The sequence below is a fragment of the Silene latifolia genome, chromosome 11 (assembly GCF_048544455.1).
Source record: "Silene latifolia isolate original U9 population chromosome 11, ASM4854445v1, whole genome shotgun sequence".
NCBI classification, from domain to species: domain Eukaryota; kingdom Viridiplantae; phylum Streptophyta; class Magnoliopsida; order Caryophyllales; family Caryophyllaceae; genus Silene; species Silene latifolia.
Genome location: NC_133536.1, coordinates 4,983,625 through 5,001,300, shown reverse-complemented (window position 1 = coordinate 5,001,300; position 17,676 = coordinate 4,983,625).

Below are 17,676 nucleotides of genomic sequence, written 5' to 3'. Positions count from 1 at the left end.
AAGAACGGGACCTTAATCCAATCCAAAGATGGTAAGTAAGAGCTTTTAGAAGACAGAATACCTAGAGGCGGATTATTGCCGCTCTTTACCATATGAATTATGAGCCCACAAAATGATCCAATAAGTGTTGGCCCTTGCTAAAAAGAAAGAAGCACGTGTTTACTATACGTTTTGTACTTAAAAGCAAAAGCCCAACATTAACAAATTAGTGGCAACCGAAATTATAGGGCCCAAAACCCACTAACCCTACCTTTGCTCCTTTTATAGATTGCCAAATCATCCCTTACTAATAATTTGTTTTCCACAATTATAATCAGTAAGAGGATTATACATCTGATGTATTACCTCAAATTCTATAGTTTTTGAGTATTTTAATCAAGTTTTTGAGTATTCTAATCAAGTTTTTGAGTTTCACTATAAAGTTTATGAGTTAAAATTAAGCTCTAAAAAATTACAATAAAATTCAAAAACATTACATATTAGTTTAGTTAAATTTGAGTTTTGACGGAAAAAATATTAAAATCTAACTTATAAACTTTAATATGCTCAAAGAAATATACATATGCTTAAAAACAAATAAAGTTTGAGGCAATAAGCTCAAAAAAAATACATATATGCTCAAAAAATAAAAAAGTTGGATGTAGTACATCCGATGTATGTTCCTTTTTCTCCAATTATAATGCATCATAAACGAAAAAAAAAAGGAAACATACATCGGGTATACTTCATCTTATTCACTCACTAGTTCCCTTTTTTATTTTTTACAAGAAATAAGAAATTGATTTTAAACCATACAAAACACAATACCCCACATGCAATTGAATTTGAAGCAGACAAAACTTTCCAAAGAAGAAAGAAAATTCGACTATCACAAATAAGGAAGAGGAAATAAATGAGTGAATAGAAGAGAGTACTATTCATACTTTATTTGTTTTCGAGTTTATGTGTATTTTTTGTTGAGCTTACTAAAGTTTATAAATTTGATTTTAATATTTTTCTGTCAAAACCCAAATTTACTGAGCTTATATGTAATGTTTTTGAGATTTATTGTAATTTTTTGAGCTTATGTTTAAATGAATGAACTCGAAAACTTTAGAGTAAAACTCATAATTTTTAAAACAAAATTCAAAAACTATACAACTAGTGGTAGTACATCGGATATATAATTTACTTACTGTCATAAACGTATTACCTCGAAAATTTTAACAATTTTTTTAAAGGATTTACAAGCGCGAATTTGATATTGTCGAGATTTGAATTTAGGTTATAAATATCAATGTACATGAGTTTATCAATTAAAATAGTCACCAAATTTAACTTTTGTAGAGCTATAAATTAAATTTGTTTATATTATTGTTGTTGACGACATTTTGAAGTAATGAATCTTCGTCTATAGTTTAATATCTTTGTTGAGATTTCATGTTCAGAATTTTACAGGTAGCAAAAATCAACTCCATAATTTCAATACTTGTTAGATTTGAAGTAGCTAGTGCTACTCTAAGGCTCTGTTTGGCAAAACTACCTGAAACAATAACTGAAAACTGAAAAGCTAACTAAAACCTGAAAAAGTAATTGCTAAGGTAGTTAAAAATTAGAAGCTAATAAAGGTAATTGATTATATAAAAATGTGTTTGACAAACTAGCTGAAAAAGTATCTGATTTTGGTAAAATGACGTAAAAGGATATGAAAATTATTATCTGAGGTAACATTTCATTTCAGGTACCTTATTTGACCAAATAAGCTACTTGCCAAACACTTGCAAAAACCAGGTAGCTGAAATTTTGGTCAAATAAGCTACTTTGGTCAAATAAGCTACCTGAAGTGTCGTGTCAAACGGAGTCTAAGCCTATTTATGTAGTTCTCGTAATGATTAGTTAGACCTTATTCTTCCTGGGTTGAATAAAACTGATGGAGCATATTCTGCGTCCGCTGACCGAGTCAACATATTGAACAAGGTCAAAGCCAAAAGACAGCAAGTCAACGTCTTAGACAGCCTAACCGACGCAGCCTGTCGGCCTGTCACTTGGGTCTCGGCTAGGCAACTAGCCAGCCGGGAGGCATGTCCGCGTACTCACATCCAGTCCCCTCGGCATGGAGTCAACCAGTTACGGCCGCCATCATGAGTCCTCGGCCGAGGGTAGAACATCTTTCCACCGCTAGCCACTTGGCCATTACGTGACAAAAGGTGAAAGTCTATAAATACTCCTCAATCCTCATTGAGAAAACGATCCACAATTCATCCTAAAAACTCACTATTAATCTGGTATAAACTCCCTTATCTCTCTACAATATACTTTGCCAAGTAACACACAACTTAATCTCTTTAAGTTTACTGACTTGAGCGTCGGAGTGAGTACGCTCGGTACCAAGCCGAGCCCTCAGTTTGTTCATCTTAAACAGGAAAGAGCGAATAGAAGAGTCAAGCAAAGACATCATTCAACAAGTTCAAGTGGTCATAATCCTGCTCCGGAATTACACCCGAAACAATAACTAAACTGAATTGAAATTTGTAGAGATGAACAAAGTTGAAATAAGTTGAGTTGGACTGAAATGGGCTGAATCGAGCTGAAATGAATTGAAAAATATAGCCTATCTCCTAATATACACACCACCGATAAAAAGATTTTTGTTACTGTTCCGGGTGTAATTCCAGAGCAAGTATTGTTACCACCCGTGGCTTGTAGAATGATGTCTTGAGTTGGATTCCTCACGTCTCTATCGTTCCTCTCGGCCTCTCCTGCAACAATGAACGAACTGAGGGCTTGGCTTTGTGCCAAGCGTACTCACTCCGACGCTCAAGTCAGTGAACTTAGTGGGATAAGTTGTTATTACTTGGCTAAGGATATATTGTAGAGAGATAAGGAAGATATTACCAGATGAATAGTGATTCTTGGGTTAATTTATGGATCCTTTCCTCAATGAAGGTTGAGGAGTATTTATAGGCTTTCACCTTTTGTCACGTAGTGGCCAAGTGGCCAAGTGGCTAGCAGGTGGGAAGACCGTTCTACCCTAGGCCGATGGACCTATGGCAGGCCGGCCGAGGGGTCTTGGATATGAGTACGCGGATATGTGCCCCTACCGGGTCGGGTTGTCGAGGCCGAGACCCAGTGTGACAGCCGATGGGTTGCATCGGCTAGACTGTCTAAGTCGTTGACTTATTGTGGATATCTTTGACCTTGCTCAATATGTTGACTTGGTCAGCGGTGCAGAATATGCCCCACCAATTTGCCCCCAGCGTAGTCTATGTCGTGGTATGGGCTCCGATGTATGCTGAGCGTATATTCTGCGAAACTAATTTCTGAAAATTTTCTGTATCGGCTTCTTCTATCTCGGCCTGGTTCTTATTAGGCCGTACCATATATATCCCCCCTCCGCATGGATGTGTAAAGGGCATCCGATGTGGAAGAGAAAGTGACGTTGGCCGAGACCAGGGTTGAGAGTGCCGGTTGTTTTTGATTGCCCCCAGGCCGGTGCTCCCTAGCATGGTTGATCATGTAGCCGGCGGAGAACAGATACCTAGGAATTTGTTGAGGAAAATGAATAGGCAGAGATCTTGGCCACTGTTGCGTTGATTGACGTTTAACTGTTGCGACGATTGACATTCCGTGGTTGCATGTCCGACACGTGTCTGCTCGCTGATTGGCTGACGCTTCATGGGCTGTTCCCTGATTGGTCCTTCTTTATGGGCTTTTTCCTATAAATAGGGCATTTGTTCCGTGAAATTGGTCACTAATTTCATTCTCCAAAATTTTCTTCTCTCTAAACTTCCAAGACCTTCTTTGTCTTCTATTTTTCAAGGTTGCTACTCCGGCGAGTGTTTTTCTTCAAGGTAAACAAACAAAATTCCTTTTATCTTGTTAGTAATTGTTGTGAACATGTCTTCTCTCGATTTGGACCCAAGAAACTGCGTCGGGGGCCCTAGGTCTCCTTCTCCTGAAGTTGATCCTCGATTTTTGGAGGAATGGGAGGATGACGATGACGTCGATGATGACGCAGACGATTTTGGTGATGCTGCTGAAAAGGCTCGTCCTAAGGGGAGGGAGTACGTTATGGATCACGGCGACGCCTGTAAGGTCCGCCTTGACCGTGCTTGGACCCATAAGCTCGCTAGCTGTTCCGGCGAGAGATTTTTCGAGGGTCATTTTTTCTTTGGCAAGGGATACAAAATTGTTATCCCTGAGGAGGGCCAGGCCGTCTGTTGCCCTCCACCGGGCCACACCGGCGTATACATGCGGCACTTGGAGTACGGGCTCGGTTTCGCCGAATGAGTACGTTATGGCCATTATTAGGGCTATGAACGTTCTTCGTTGCCCAACCGCACCCGTTGGTCGTGAGGACCATAGTCGGCTTTGTCTCGGCTTTGTCTCTTTAAGGGAGAGGCCCCAACGGTGAATTTATTCCGCTGGCTTCACTCACTCCGCCATCAATTTCGGCCGCGTCGGATGGTACGGTGTGCAAACGGAGCGGGGTTATGTCTCGTTGACAAGCTTTCTTCCTGCAAAGGCTGGCAAGGTCGGTGGGTGTATGTTAAGGTGCCGGATGACTACCCGCTGCCCCGTTCCTTTCAGCACCAAGTTAATTTGCGGTGTGAAACTAAGGCGGAGCACGACAGATGGGTCACCCGGAAGAAGCTCAAGATGGATGCCGGCAAGGTCCTTCTTAAGGAGGATGAGAAGCTGGCGATGAGGCTCTTCGAGGCGGACAAGAGTGGGGTGCCGAAAAGATGGATTCCCCCAACGCAGATCATCCTCCAGGATGAGCCGCTCTGTCATGTCGGCCTCATACTGGCCCTAGCACAGGGTGAGTGGGGTCGGTGCGAGGCCTATCACCGTTCTCAATGTTCCTGTTTCTCGAGTTTCGATTTATTTCTTCTTTTTAATTCTTGCTTTGTTTCCTTCGCAGACCACTTTGGACCGGACCTGTCCGAGAATATTCTTCGGAGAATGGGGCTGCACAAAGATAAAACCGTTGCCAACTTGCACCCCAAGGCCCTTGCCCATGATCGCAGGACGTCGCCGAATGATCTCATGGATCAGCGGCGGCTGAGGAGCTTGAATGTGGTGGAGGCCCAGGCGAAGGTTGTTAGTAACATGCCGCGCCATACGCGAAAAACAAAGTCTTCGGCGGCGATGGCGTCGACATCAGTTCCACCTCCTACTCCCCCTGTTCAGAAGGCGACGGTGGAGATCGTTGATATCACCAATGGGGAGGACTCTGACGAGGAGGGGCCTCCCCTTGTCCGTAAGAGGAAGGGGACAGCCTCTACCGCTGTCGTTGCTTCTGCCACTGGCGAGGAAATGCGTCCTTCGGCCAAGAAGGCCAAGCATGGTACTGATCTACTCTGTGGCTCAGATTCGGCCGGCTCATTAGGCGCTGCTGATGTTGATACTGATGCTTTCGTTAAATTTTGCAGATCAGCCGCTGTCGGCCATCGCTCTTAATGAGCAGCAAGTGGAGGAGAGACCCGCGCAGGCTGGTGATCATAACGTCACCGTTGACTCTTCATCCCAGAAGGCTTCCCCCTCCCGACTGCAGGCTGGTGATCGAGACGTCATCACCGACTCTTCATCCCAGAAGGTTTCCCCTTCCCGACTGTAGGCTGGTGATCGAAACGTCACCACTGACCCTTCATCCGAAGGTTTCCTCCACCCGCTTGTGGCGGAAGGCGCGAGGTTGGTCGAGGAGTCGGCGAGATGGAACGAGCCGACCGGTGCTCGTATTATAGAGCGGGGAGAAGGCCGTGGCTCGGTCCTCTTTTGAGCTTGATGCCACTAGGAAGGTGGCCACGAAGGCGAAGCTGGATCTCCTCAATGAGCAGAGGCTCAGGGTAGATACTGAGAAAGCGCTCTTGGCTGAGAGGAAGCTCAGGGAGGACGCTGAAAAGGAGGTCCTTGCTAAGAGAGCCAAGGCCGAGGATGCTGCGGCCGAAGTTGCAAAGTTTCTTGGATAAGTGCGACCTTGTTCGAGGCATGCCGACCTTTATCTCCAGCAGAGGAATGAATTGGGGCGATTTCACTCCAGGGGAAGGTGATTCTGAGCAAGGAGGCCATTATTAGACAAAAGGAGGACGACATCGAGATGCTCCAAACCGAAATGCTCCCTAACATGTGCACCGAGTTCCGGATCCGCCGAAGAAGCCGCCAGGGGAAGTGATTGAGGAGCTCTTCCTCTTCCCGGTTCCTTTCCGTGGGGCAAATTTGACGAGCCGTTTGACGATAAGCTCGAAGCCAAGGAGAAGGCCGTGGAGGAGAAGGCCAAGGAGGCGGTGAGGGTGAAGATAGAAAAAGAGGCGGCCGCGGAGAGTGCAGCCCTTGCTGAGAAGACTAGGGCAGCCAAAGAGGAAGCCGTGAGGGCAAGGGCAGCTGATGCTGCCGAGGCTCGGCGCAGGCCGCCAAGCCGAGGTCGCTAAGAACGCCGCCTGGCCGCCCATCGAAGAAGATGCTGCATCGGGCGATGACGAGAGCGTAAACAGCATAGGGAGACGGGCGGTCGTCACCAGGCTCGCCCGACGTCTCGGATAGCTTCAGCTGTTCGGGAGCCAATTATTAAGCCTTCCTTCCCTGCCACTTGTGGCGCTTCATATGATACCTGTAATCTTTTGTTTTTCTTTTCCTTGTATTTTGTACAACTTTGGTAGGTTGTGTTTTGGCTTATCCTTATGGGGACGGCCGTCGTCTGTATTCTCCTCACTTGTAACTTATCATTTTTAATAAGAGTTCGTTTCTTTTGTCTTCGGCTTGGCCGAGGTCTTTACCTCACATTGAGTCTCCTCGCGCTAATAGTTGAGCGTATCAACTGTACTTAGCGTCTTCACTTTGCCTCTGGCTTGGCCGAGGCAGTCTAGAGTGCGCATCCCAACTGTGTTTAAACGCTTTTAAGGCGTTTTGATCGTTCCTGCGAGTACCAATCGCATTGGTCGTAATTCTTCTTGCGCGGCGCTACTTCTTGATAGCGTGTTACGTGGCGTCTACCACTTGGGGTGACTGCGACAGCGCTATATTTCTTGATGGAGACTGCCGCTTTTGTCGGTATGACAGTATGAGCCGGCGTCTGCTTCTTCATAACGACTGCCGCTCTTGTCGGTGTGACAGTGTGAGCTGGCGTCGGTTTCTTAATAGCGTATTACGTGGCGTCTACCACTTGGAGTGATCGCCAAGCTTCTACTACTTGGGGGGTGACTGCGGCGCTATATTTCTAGATGGAGATCGCCGCTCTTGTCGGTATGACGGTATGAGCCGGCGTCGCTTCTTCATAACGTTGCCGCTCTTGTCGGTATGACGGCGTGGCGGCGTCGATTTCTTGATAGCGTATTACGTGGCGTCTACCACTTGGAGTGATCGCAAGCGTCTACTACTTGGGGTGACTGCGACGGCGCTATATTTCTAGATGGAGACTGCCGCTCTTGTCGGTATGACGGTATGAGCGTACGCTTCTTCATAACGACTGCCGCTCTTGTCGGTGTGAGAGTGTGTTGGCGTCGGTTTCTTAATAGCGTATTACGTGGCGTCTACCACTTGGAGTGATCAGAAGCTTCTACTACAGGGGGTGATGCGACGGCGCTATATTTCTAGATGGAGATCACGCTCTTGTCGGTATGACGGTATGAGCCGGCGTACGCTTTTTTCATAACGACGCCGCTCTTGTCGGTATGACGAGCGTGAGCGGCGTCGGTTTCTTGATAGCGTATTACGTGGCGTCTACCACTTGGAGGATCGCCAGAAGCGTCTACTACTTGGGGTGCTGACGGCGCTATATTTCTAGATGGAGGCGCCGCTCTTGTCGGTATGACGGTATGAGCGGCGTCGCTTCTTCATAACGATCGCCGCTCTTGTCGGTATGACAGCGTGAGCCGACGTCGGTTTCTTGATAGCGTATTACGTGGCGTCTACCACTTGGAGTGACTGCCGAAGCGTCTACTACTTGGGGTGACTGCGACGGCGCTATATTTCTAGATGGAGACTGCCGCTCTTGTCGGTATGACAAGATGAGCCGACGTCGCTTCTTCATAACGATCGCCGCTCTTGTCGGTATGACAGCGTGAGAGCGTCGGTTTCTTGATAGCGTATTACGTGGCGTCTACCACTTGGAGGATCGCCAAGCGTCTACTACTTGGGGTGATCTGCGACGGCGCTATATTTCTAGATGGAGACTGCCGCTCTTGTCGGTATGACAGTATGAGCCGGCGTCTGCTTCTTCATAACGACTACCGCTCTTGTCGGTGTGACAGTGTGAGCTGGCGTCTTATCTCTCTTAACAACTGATGGGAAAAACTGGACGCTTTTATGGAAGGCTTGGACGATTTTCATTAGGTATAAACATGCGTTGGGGTGCCCACAGTTATTTTGGACACCTCCGCCGCTACATAAATTTTTCCGAGATTACCAACGTCCTAATGGCTCATCACACAGCACACCTTCCCGATCAACCGCTAGTTGCATCCATGAGGTCGCCTTCCGTTGTAAGGACGGACTTTTTCCTTTCTTCCGACTTCTTTGCCACTTTGAGGGATTGCATGTTGCATCCTCCGGCGCCTATCCGGACGTTGACCACCTCGTCCTTCTCGTCCTTGGAGACGAGCTTATGCACTTCCCCCCGGTCCGAGACATACATCAGTGTCAAGGCCCGGATTGACATTACCGCATCAGCCTCGCTCAGAGTGACGCGGCCTATGAGAACGTTGTAGGCGGACGAGCCGTCAATGACCACGAACTCGGCTATGACATTCTTGGCCGCATTCCCTTCGCCGAACATCATAGGCAGTCTGACTGACCCCAGTGGTACCAGGCCGGCCCCGGAAAAGTCGTATAGTGGATTGGTGCAGGGGCTTAAATCCTTGACTTTCGCACCGAGGCCGAGGAAGCATTCCCGAACATGATGTTCGTGTAGGCGCCGTGTCAATCGACACCTCTTGACTGTGTGGTTGGATATGTCCAAATTGACTACGAGTGGGTCGTTGTGAGGAGCGATGACTCCTTCGTAGTCCTTCCTTCCAATAGTCATATCGGGGATGTTGGAAGCGGGGATCGCTGTGTTGGGCACAAAGTTGATGGCCTGATATAGCTCGTTCAGGTGCCGTTTGTGCCCGTGAGCGGACCCTCCGTTCTCGTTGCCCCCGATGACAACGTGAATCACTCCTATCCATTCGAAGACGGATTTCTTATCTCGAATCGCCGCCTCAGCCTTTTGGCTTTTGGCAACGTACTTGCCGAGGCTCCCTTCCGGATCGCCTCTTCAATGGCATTCTTCGATGCCAGTTGTCGATAAGGTGATTTGGTGTGGCCGTGGTACTCACAAAGATCGCTCGTGTCACCGTCTCCCTTCGGCTTGGGGGCCTTTCCCACTTCCTCGGCCCTCGCTTTTGCTCAGGGTGAAGACCTCGGCGGCCGATACGACGAGGGGGGGTCTTATCACTATACCGCCTCTGGCGGTGCGATCCCGAACTCCACCCGGCGCCCGTCGAGTCCTGTTTCCTGGCGGATTTATCAGACCGTGACCTATTATTGTCACGGCGTCTTTCACCAGACCGTGACCGATCATTGTCACGGCGTCCTTCATCCGGGTTGTCCTCCCGACGGCTCCTCTTTTCTGAGGGTTTGGCCTCGCTAGGGCCTACCCAGGTTTTGTGATAGTCCTCCACTTTAATGGCTTGATCTGCCAACTGTCTGGCGGCGTCGAAGGTCAGACCGCCGCATTTGATCAGCTCGTTTTTTAGGTCCCCCCTTGGGAGGCCTTTCATTAGCGCGAAGGCTGCCAGTTCGCTGTTCAGCTCACGAATTTGCTGAACCTTGGCGTCGAACCTCTTCACATAACTTCGGAGGGACTCGCCTCCCTCATGTCTGATAGTCAGGAGGTCTGATGTCTCCACGGCCCTCCTCTTGTTGCAGGAATACTGGGCTAGGAGTGCGTCCTTTAGGTCGGCGTAACAGTATACCGACCCGTCGGGCAGTCCTTGTACCAACTCTGTGCCATCCCATGCAGTGTCGTTGGGAAGATTCGGCACCAAACCTCATCAGGTTGTTCCCATACTGACATGTGAGACTCGTAAGCCTCGACGTGGTCAGTCGGGTCACCTTCCCCTTTGTATGCTATAGGTGGTAACTTCAGCTTAGTCGGCACCGGAGTATCAAGGACGTAGGCGCTGAGGGGTTGCCTGATCACATGTCGGACGACACGCGGCGATCGGCTCCTCGCATTCCTAGTCCGGCTTCTCTCCTCGTAGCGAGAAGGACTTCTTCTCCGACTCTGGCGAGTCGGGCTTCTTCTCCAACTCTGACGAGTTGGGCTTCTTCTCCAACTCTGACGAGTTGGGCTTCTCTCGCTCCTCCGGGGTGTGCCTCGTTCGTGCCGCGGCGACGCAGTCTTCTTACGAGTGCAAGAAGGACTTAGGTTCACCACGACCACTTTGGGCTCCCCCGGTGTCTTGATAGGGTCAGCTTCTCCTAATGCTCCGTTTAAGTTTCTGGGGGTCACATTTTGGGCCCTGGTCTCCTGGACGGTTTCCGTCGCTCTTGTCGGCGTGACAGTGTGAGCGGCGTACTCCCACCAGGTCCGGGAGCATCTTCGGTTTTGCTACGTCAACCACATGTCCCATGATGGTGACCTGGTCGACGCACGTGAGTGTACGGTATTATTGGCATCCCGTACTCCGGTTGAATCACTTGACCGGCGGAGGGTTGCACAACTCCAGATTTGTGGACGGTATCATCTTGGTAGAATTCGGTTTCGTCGGTCACGAATGCCTCTTGTTCTTTCGACATCTTCTTGGCTCTTTGGGTGGGTTTTCGTGTGTATTTTTGTTTGAGAATGAATGTGACTAGCTTCTAGTGTCTTTCCCCACAGACGGCGCCAATTGTTCCGGGTGTAATTCCAGAGCAAGTATTGTTACCACCCGTGGCTTGTAGAATGATGTCTTGAGTTGGATTCCTCACGCCTCTATCGTTCCTCTCGCCTCTCCCGCAACAATGAACGAGGCGAGGGCTTGTTTTGTGCAAGCGTCTTTCATTCCGACGCTCAAGTCGTGAACTTAGTGGGATAAGTTGTTATTACTTGGCTAAGGATATATTGTAGAGAGATAAGGAAGATATTACGAGATGAATAGTGATTCTTGGGTTAATTTATGGATCCTTTCCTCAATGAAGGTTGAGGAGTATTTATAGGCTTTCACCTTTTGTCACGTAGTGGCCAAGTGGCCAAGTGGCTAGCGGTGGGAAGGCAGTTTCTACCTCTAGATGGACTGTGGCGGGTGCCCGAGGGGTCTTGGATATGAGTACGCGGATATGCCCCTACCGGGCATTGGGGTTGTCGCCGAGACCCCAGTGACAGCCGATGGGTTGCACGGCTAGACCTATCTAAGTCGTTGACTTTCTTTGTGGATATCTTTCGACTTTTTCAATATGTTGAGCAGTGGTGGATGCGAGAATACGTAATACGCCCCATCGATTAAATTATGGAATTCTCAATACATTAGTAATTTAGTACATATACCATTTATATATCAAACTATAAAACTCGACACTCCTCATCATAACGGTGACACTCCTCATCATGAACTACAAAAACATGATGAAAACTACTCCTCGTTACGTTCACGATTCATAATTATTAGTCTAACTTGCATGCATAAAGTGTTAAGCAAAACTACAAATTAAACATTATTGTCAAAAGCCATGACCATGAACAAACTATGTGGGCCCAATTTGTACAACTAGCCCACGTGTGACCCCAAAAGCCAAGAATTGGGTCCCAAATTACCCAACAAAGTAAGGAGTTGTAGGACTTCATTTTTATTGTTTACTTAAATTAAAGTTACATTGGACTATGGAATATTGTGAACTAGAAGACAAATTTGTTTTGAAAATATTTTCATTTTTGTAATGTGTTTTGGTGACATAAATTCAACAATTTGAGTCAAATATTTATCTCTAAGGAAAAATAAAGGTTTATTGCATAAAAAGGTCTTTGTATGAATAGGGAAACTTTGGAGTTGTTAATTTTGGTAGTGCATTTCTGAGCTTATACTCGTTACAAGAATTTTGACCATATATAGCGGTTAAAATTCCATTTTTCATTCAAAAGCGTCTTGCTTGTGACCGGCTAATCCCGTCACAAGCTGAAGACCTCTCACAAAACTCTCCCAAAAAGGAGAGGGGACAAGGTGGGATACCCCCCATGTGCTTTCCCACTCATCTCCCATGGATATTTTGTGAGAAAAAACGGTATCCGTCACAAGCTTGTGACGGATATCGCCGTCTTCAATGAGATTTTGTGTTTTTCATTTGTACAAGTTAAATGGTTAGACGACTTCAAGTCGGGTATAGTTAAAGCTAATGAAAATTGAACGAAGTACAAGTTTGCAAATTACAACGGATAATAAATTTACATTATATACTGAAACCCTGATATCAACATATTTTCATGAGAAAAAGGTTTTCACTAATCATTATCTGCTACTAAAACTCAAGAACTCATAATTTTACATATGAGAAAAAGGAACATACTTCGGATGTAATACCTCTAACTTTTTTGTTTTTTGAGCATATATGTATTTTTCTTGAGCTTATTATCTCAAACTTTATTTGTTTTTGAACATATGTGTATTTTTTTGAGCATATTAAAGTTTATAAGTAAAATTTTAATATTTTTTCCGTCAAAACTCAAATTTAACTAATATTTTTGAGTTTTATTGTAATTTTTTAGAGTTTAATGTTTAAGTTAATAAACTCATAAACTTCATTTCAAAACTCATAAACTTTAAAATAAAACTCAAAAACTTTATTAGAATGCTCATAAACTGTAAAATTGGAGGTTATAAATCAGATGTATAATCCTTTTACTGTTTTACATATACAAAGGTTCTTTTTAATTTAACTTTGTTGAATTTTCTAAACTAAACTTATAAAATTTGAAATAAATCTGAATTTTTATGAACTGAACTTATACAATCTGAAATAACGTTAAAGGGGGTGAATTTAAATCTAAAAGAAGAGGGCTTTAACCCTCAATTAACCATAATTAAACTTAAACTGAACTGAACTAAGAGCATCCGCAAAGGAGAGAAATCACCTTCCCATTTGCCTTCTCTTTCCTCAAATGAGCAACCCCATTGTTGCACCAACCTCTCCATAAAATGGGGCTCCACTGTTTTTAGGGGAGGTTCCCAAAAAAAAAGTTGAGTAATTTGTGTAACTTTTGGGGAGGTTCCCAAAATTTTGTGTGTGAATTGGGGAACCCCATTGTTGCATAAATGTAATTATGAAATGGGGAGGGTAAATGAAAAAGTTAGTGGAGAATGAGGTGGACGAATAAGAAAAGGAAAGAGAAGAAATGGGGAGCCTCTCCTTTGCGGATGCTCTAAACTTAAATGAAACTGAACTGAACTTAAAGAAACTAAATTGAACTAAACTAAACTGAAGAATATAAGAATTAATTTGTTAAGAGGTGAGCCGGATTGAATTAAATTGAACTGAACTAAATAAAGCTGAATTATACTAAAATAAGCTGAAATTAAGTTTAAAAAAAAAGTCTTAAAACCGTCTTAGATATATTTCAGTTCTGTTATAACAGAAGCAAGAAAGAACAAATAAAGAACAATAAAAGACAAACGCACAGATTTACGTGGTTCAGTAACGGTGTGTTAAGCTATATTCACAGGGCAGAAGGGAGAGAGTTTTATTGATATGTAAGAAGTTTTCAAATTACATTCAGACCAGGGGCGGATCTAGGGCTAGGCTACTCGGGCTATAGCCCGAGTGGTTTTTATGGAAAAAAATATATATTATATCTAGTACTAGAGAATCAATATTCTCCTTGTGGTCTGGTGGTCTGCTAGTTACTTTTCATACTAACATCCTGTGTTCGAAACCCTTATTGAACTGGTGATGGGTTTCTTTACTTCTATATTTTGCCTTTTAAATTTTGTTTCTTCGTACCTCCACGTTACAGCAAATATTTTTTAAAATTATTATTCTTTCTTATATTTGTTATAGGTGTTTGTCTTCTTATCTTCATAATCTTCTTTTTTTTTATAATTGTTATATATGAAAAAATATGTACTTCGTTACAATAATGTGTGTATATTTTTCATAGTTTTCCTTTTATGAAAAAAAAAAATTTAAATGAGTTTTGCTAAAAATTTTAGGGGTTCAATTTAAATAATTTGTCGTTAAAATAGTTAGAACAATTATAAATTAGCTTCCTTCAATATAAATAGTAAAATATCACTACAAAATAACAGCATGTGAACATACAGTATTTTTTTTTCGCTCAAAGGTTACGAAAGCAAAAAAGTTAAATTTTAATACCCATTGAAACTTTTAGAAACTTTGGCTTATCATATCTTACATTTACTTTATATTAATCTCGAAAAAAAAATTATTATCAATTTATAAAATTTTAAAATTTAGCCCTAGATGGATTCGATTCCTGGATCCGCCCCTGATTCAGACGGTATGATAAGCATGACTATAGGTAGAGGGTTAGAGAGTTTATATAATATTCTCTAAGACCTTAATACATAATGACTTAATAAAGGCTCAAGACAAACCTAGCCTAATAACAAACACGAATATCGTTTGAGTACCCTCGTATAGTCGTTCAAAGCGACGATTAACAGAATCAAGTCACAAAGAAGTTCTTTGCGGTACCTTATCATCATTATTTATTCAGATTTAGTGCACTCAACTCGTTAACCATGCGGTTGGAATGGGGTGCAGGAATCGAACTATGTCAGCGTAAAAATGTATGTAAATCCTGCGTGTGTTGGGTCTGGGATTACCAATAAGATGTGTTTACCATATAAAGTCCACGACATTATGTTGGGTTGGACTTCCACTCTTTTTCACATTTGTTGGGCATAAACTTGTGTGGAAACACTATCCAAACTACCCAAGAAAAAAAAAAAAAAAAAAAAACAATACAGAATCTCCATGGTAACTTTATCTCTACAAAAGGCTCATGTAAGTAAAAGTACTCTTTTACCATCGGTTCTTTTCGGCTCACATTCAGCTCAATTTCATTTATTTCAACCACAAAATCTCATTTATGACGGCACGTATTCGTCACTTTGGAGTGACGAATACCATTTTCCCTCACAAATGACCCAAATAGAGGAGAGGGGAAGCATATGGGGGTGCCCCCACCTTGTTCCCCCTATCCGTTTTGTGAGTGACATTATCCGTCACTTGTTCCGACCCGTCTTCAGCAAGACTAATTGTATTTCAACTCACATAAATTCAGCTTGGTTTCATTCAGTTCAGTTTAGCTAAACTCTACTCGATGAGTTGTCTGTATATATAGTGTAGCTGTGTTCATTTGGTTCAATTTAGTTCAAATTTAATTTAGTTTAGTTCAATGCAATTAAGTTAAATAGTTCAGTTAGGTCAAAGATTGCTAAGTGTTCTTACCACTAAAAGGTTAACTAAATATGTAATGATGCCCTATCATTTGTAAGATTTTTATACTTTTGAGCTAGTCTTCCTTAAGATGGAAGTATATGTCTAAATATTAAAACAGGTCATATATCATTCCATATGGGACATTTTAATCCGTCTTAAGCTTAAAATAGACATCTCGTCGTAATTGAGAATTTGCCATTGGTTAGAGCATCAAAAGAAGAAAAAAAAAACATCTCCTAATGAAGCATTTGGTAACTATCTTTTCATATGATTAAATATAAATCCATTGTTTATTGCCTTTAATTTGTTCAATTTATTATTGTTGTTTAACGTGGGTATCTTAAAAGGCCCACCATGGCCCAAATTCATGTCCTAGAACGCAAGAAGCAACTTATGAAGACATTTTACGTCTGATTTACTTGCATTTTAAACTCATCATGTTGTTCCAATGTTTGCTCAATGACTCAAATATGCTTACTCCACTTAAACCAATTTTCCCTACAAATCTACTGTATTCATTTTCAAGTTTTATAATGGCATTGTCCTATCAATATTATTCCTCACCTTTATTTTGATGTTATTAGAATCGATATTTCACTTTAAACTGATTGGTGAATTCAATCACAGAACAATAAAATAACCTAACAATTTTTATTTATTTAAAGCATAAATGTGATTTGTGAACTTACATATAGTTGAGAGTTGAGCTATTACCTTGTCCTTCTGCAGTTCTACGATATTCATGCATGATTTAACATCACAAATTCATATTCCGCATAAATATATCTCTTTTATTTAAGCAAAAACTAGTCAAATAGATATTACTTCTGCAAGGTTACCTGCCTAAGGACTAGTAAAAGTTTATCCTTACTATTATCAAGTGGTCGTATTATAAATCCATTTAAATGATAAAATGGATATGTCTACACTAAGTAAGACATTACTTGATAAAACATAGTTGTCTTATTTGATTACAAATTGTTGGTATTAACAAGTGGCTAAATAATGTTTTATCTTTGGTGTAAAATATACTCATCCGTCTCGGTCAATTATTATCCTTTAATTTTGGCACAAAGACCAATGAAAGAGGAGGGAGCCAATTAATAAATGACAAGTTTGGAATAAATTGATTTGTGAATCATAAAATTAATCATCAAGTTCATTCTTAAAATAGAAAGGACAACAATTGACCGAGACACCTCAAAATGAAAAAGGACAACAAATGATCGGGATAGAGGGAGTATTCATTATTCTCGATATTTCAGACTTTGAGTTAATACATTTAACATTTACTTTATTTTGTGAGGAGCAATACAAATAAATCAATGTAAATCATTGATTGAGATGGAAGAAGTACATTGAAATGGAATTTGGCTAATCTTTCTCTCAAAAGGCATTGCACTACGACGAATTTAGGGGGGCTAGCAGGGCGCTCGCTCCCACTTGACATTAAAAACTCGAATTTCTTAATAAATTTTTTGACCTTTTTTGAGGTTTACTTTACAACATTATCAATTCACCTCCGTTAAAACTTTTTACCCTCTTAATGTACTGGAAATCCTGACTCAGTCACTGCATTACTACCAAAATTTGAAGTAATTAATTAGCAAATAACACCAACTAAGCACTACCATATCAAATACAAACTCCCATGTGAGCATGCATGTGTACATCCTAATTGTTGTATTTGTTCATTTCTAGTTGTAAACAATGAGAACCGTTGGAGCTTGTAACGTAGAAGACATGCATCGACATAAAATGTTTCTTAATTATTTTTAATTGACGTGGAGAATAAGATTACTTTTAATTTTTAACTATAGATAAGTATTCTTTCATATATAGTAGGGTCATTATACTTTATGAGTAGATAAAGCAATATGATTTAATATTTTAATTACCCTTTCTTCTTGTAGAAAGATGAATTAATTTACTTAATTGTCTCTTTTACATCAGCAAATCTCATTACGTACCACATCATGATTCGCAAATTGTAACTTGCTATATTATGTCGAATCACAAAAACTATGTTATAAGTTTACCTTATAATATTACTTTACGATCAAAACTTCAAGTAATTATACTTCAAAATATATTTTATAAAAGTACTTAATTTATATTCATTTAGTCACTTTAATAATAAAATTGTTAGAGTTTCGCAATTTTAAAATAAAAATTGGTAACTTTATAAACAATAGATAAATGGCACATTCTTTTGTATTTAATTATTATCTTGAGGTGTTCTCTAATCCGAAATTTTCTATCTTCATACTTATCAACTAACAA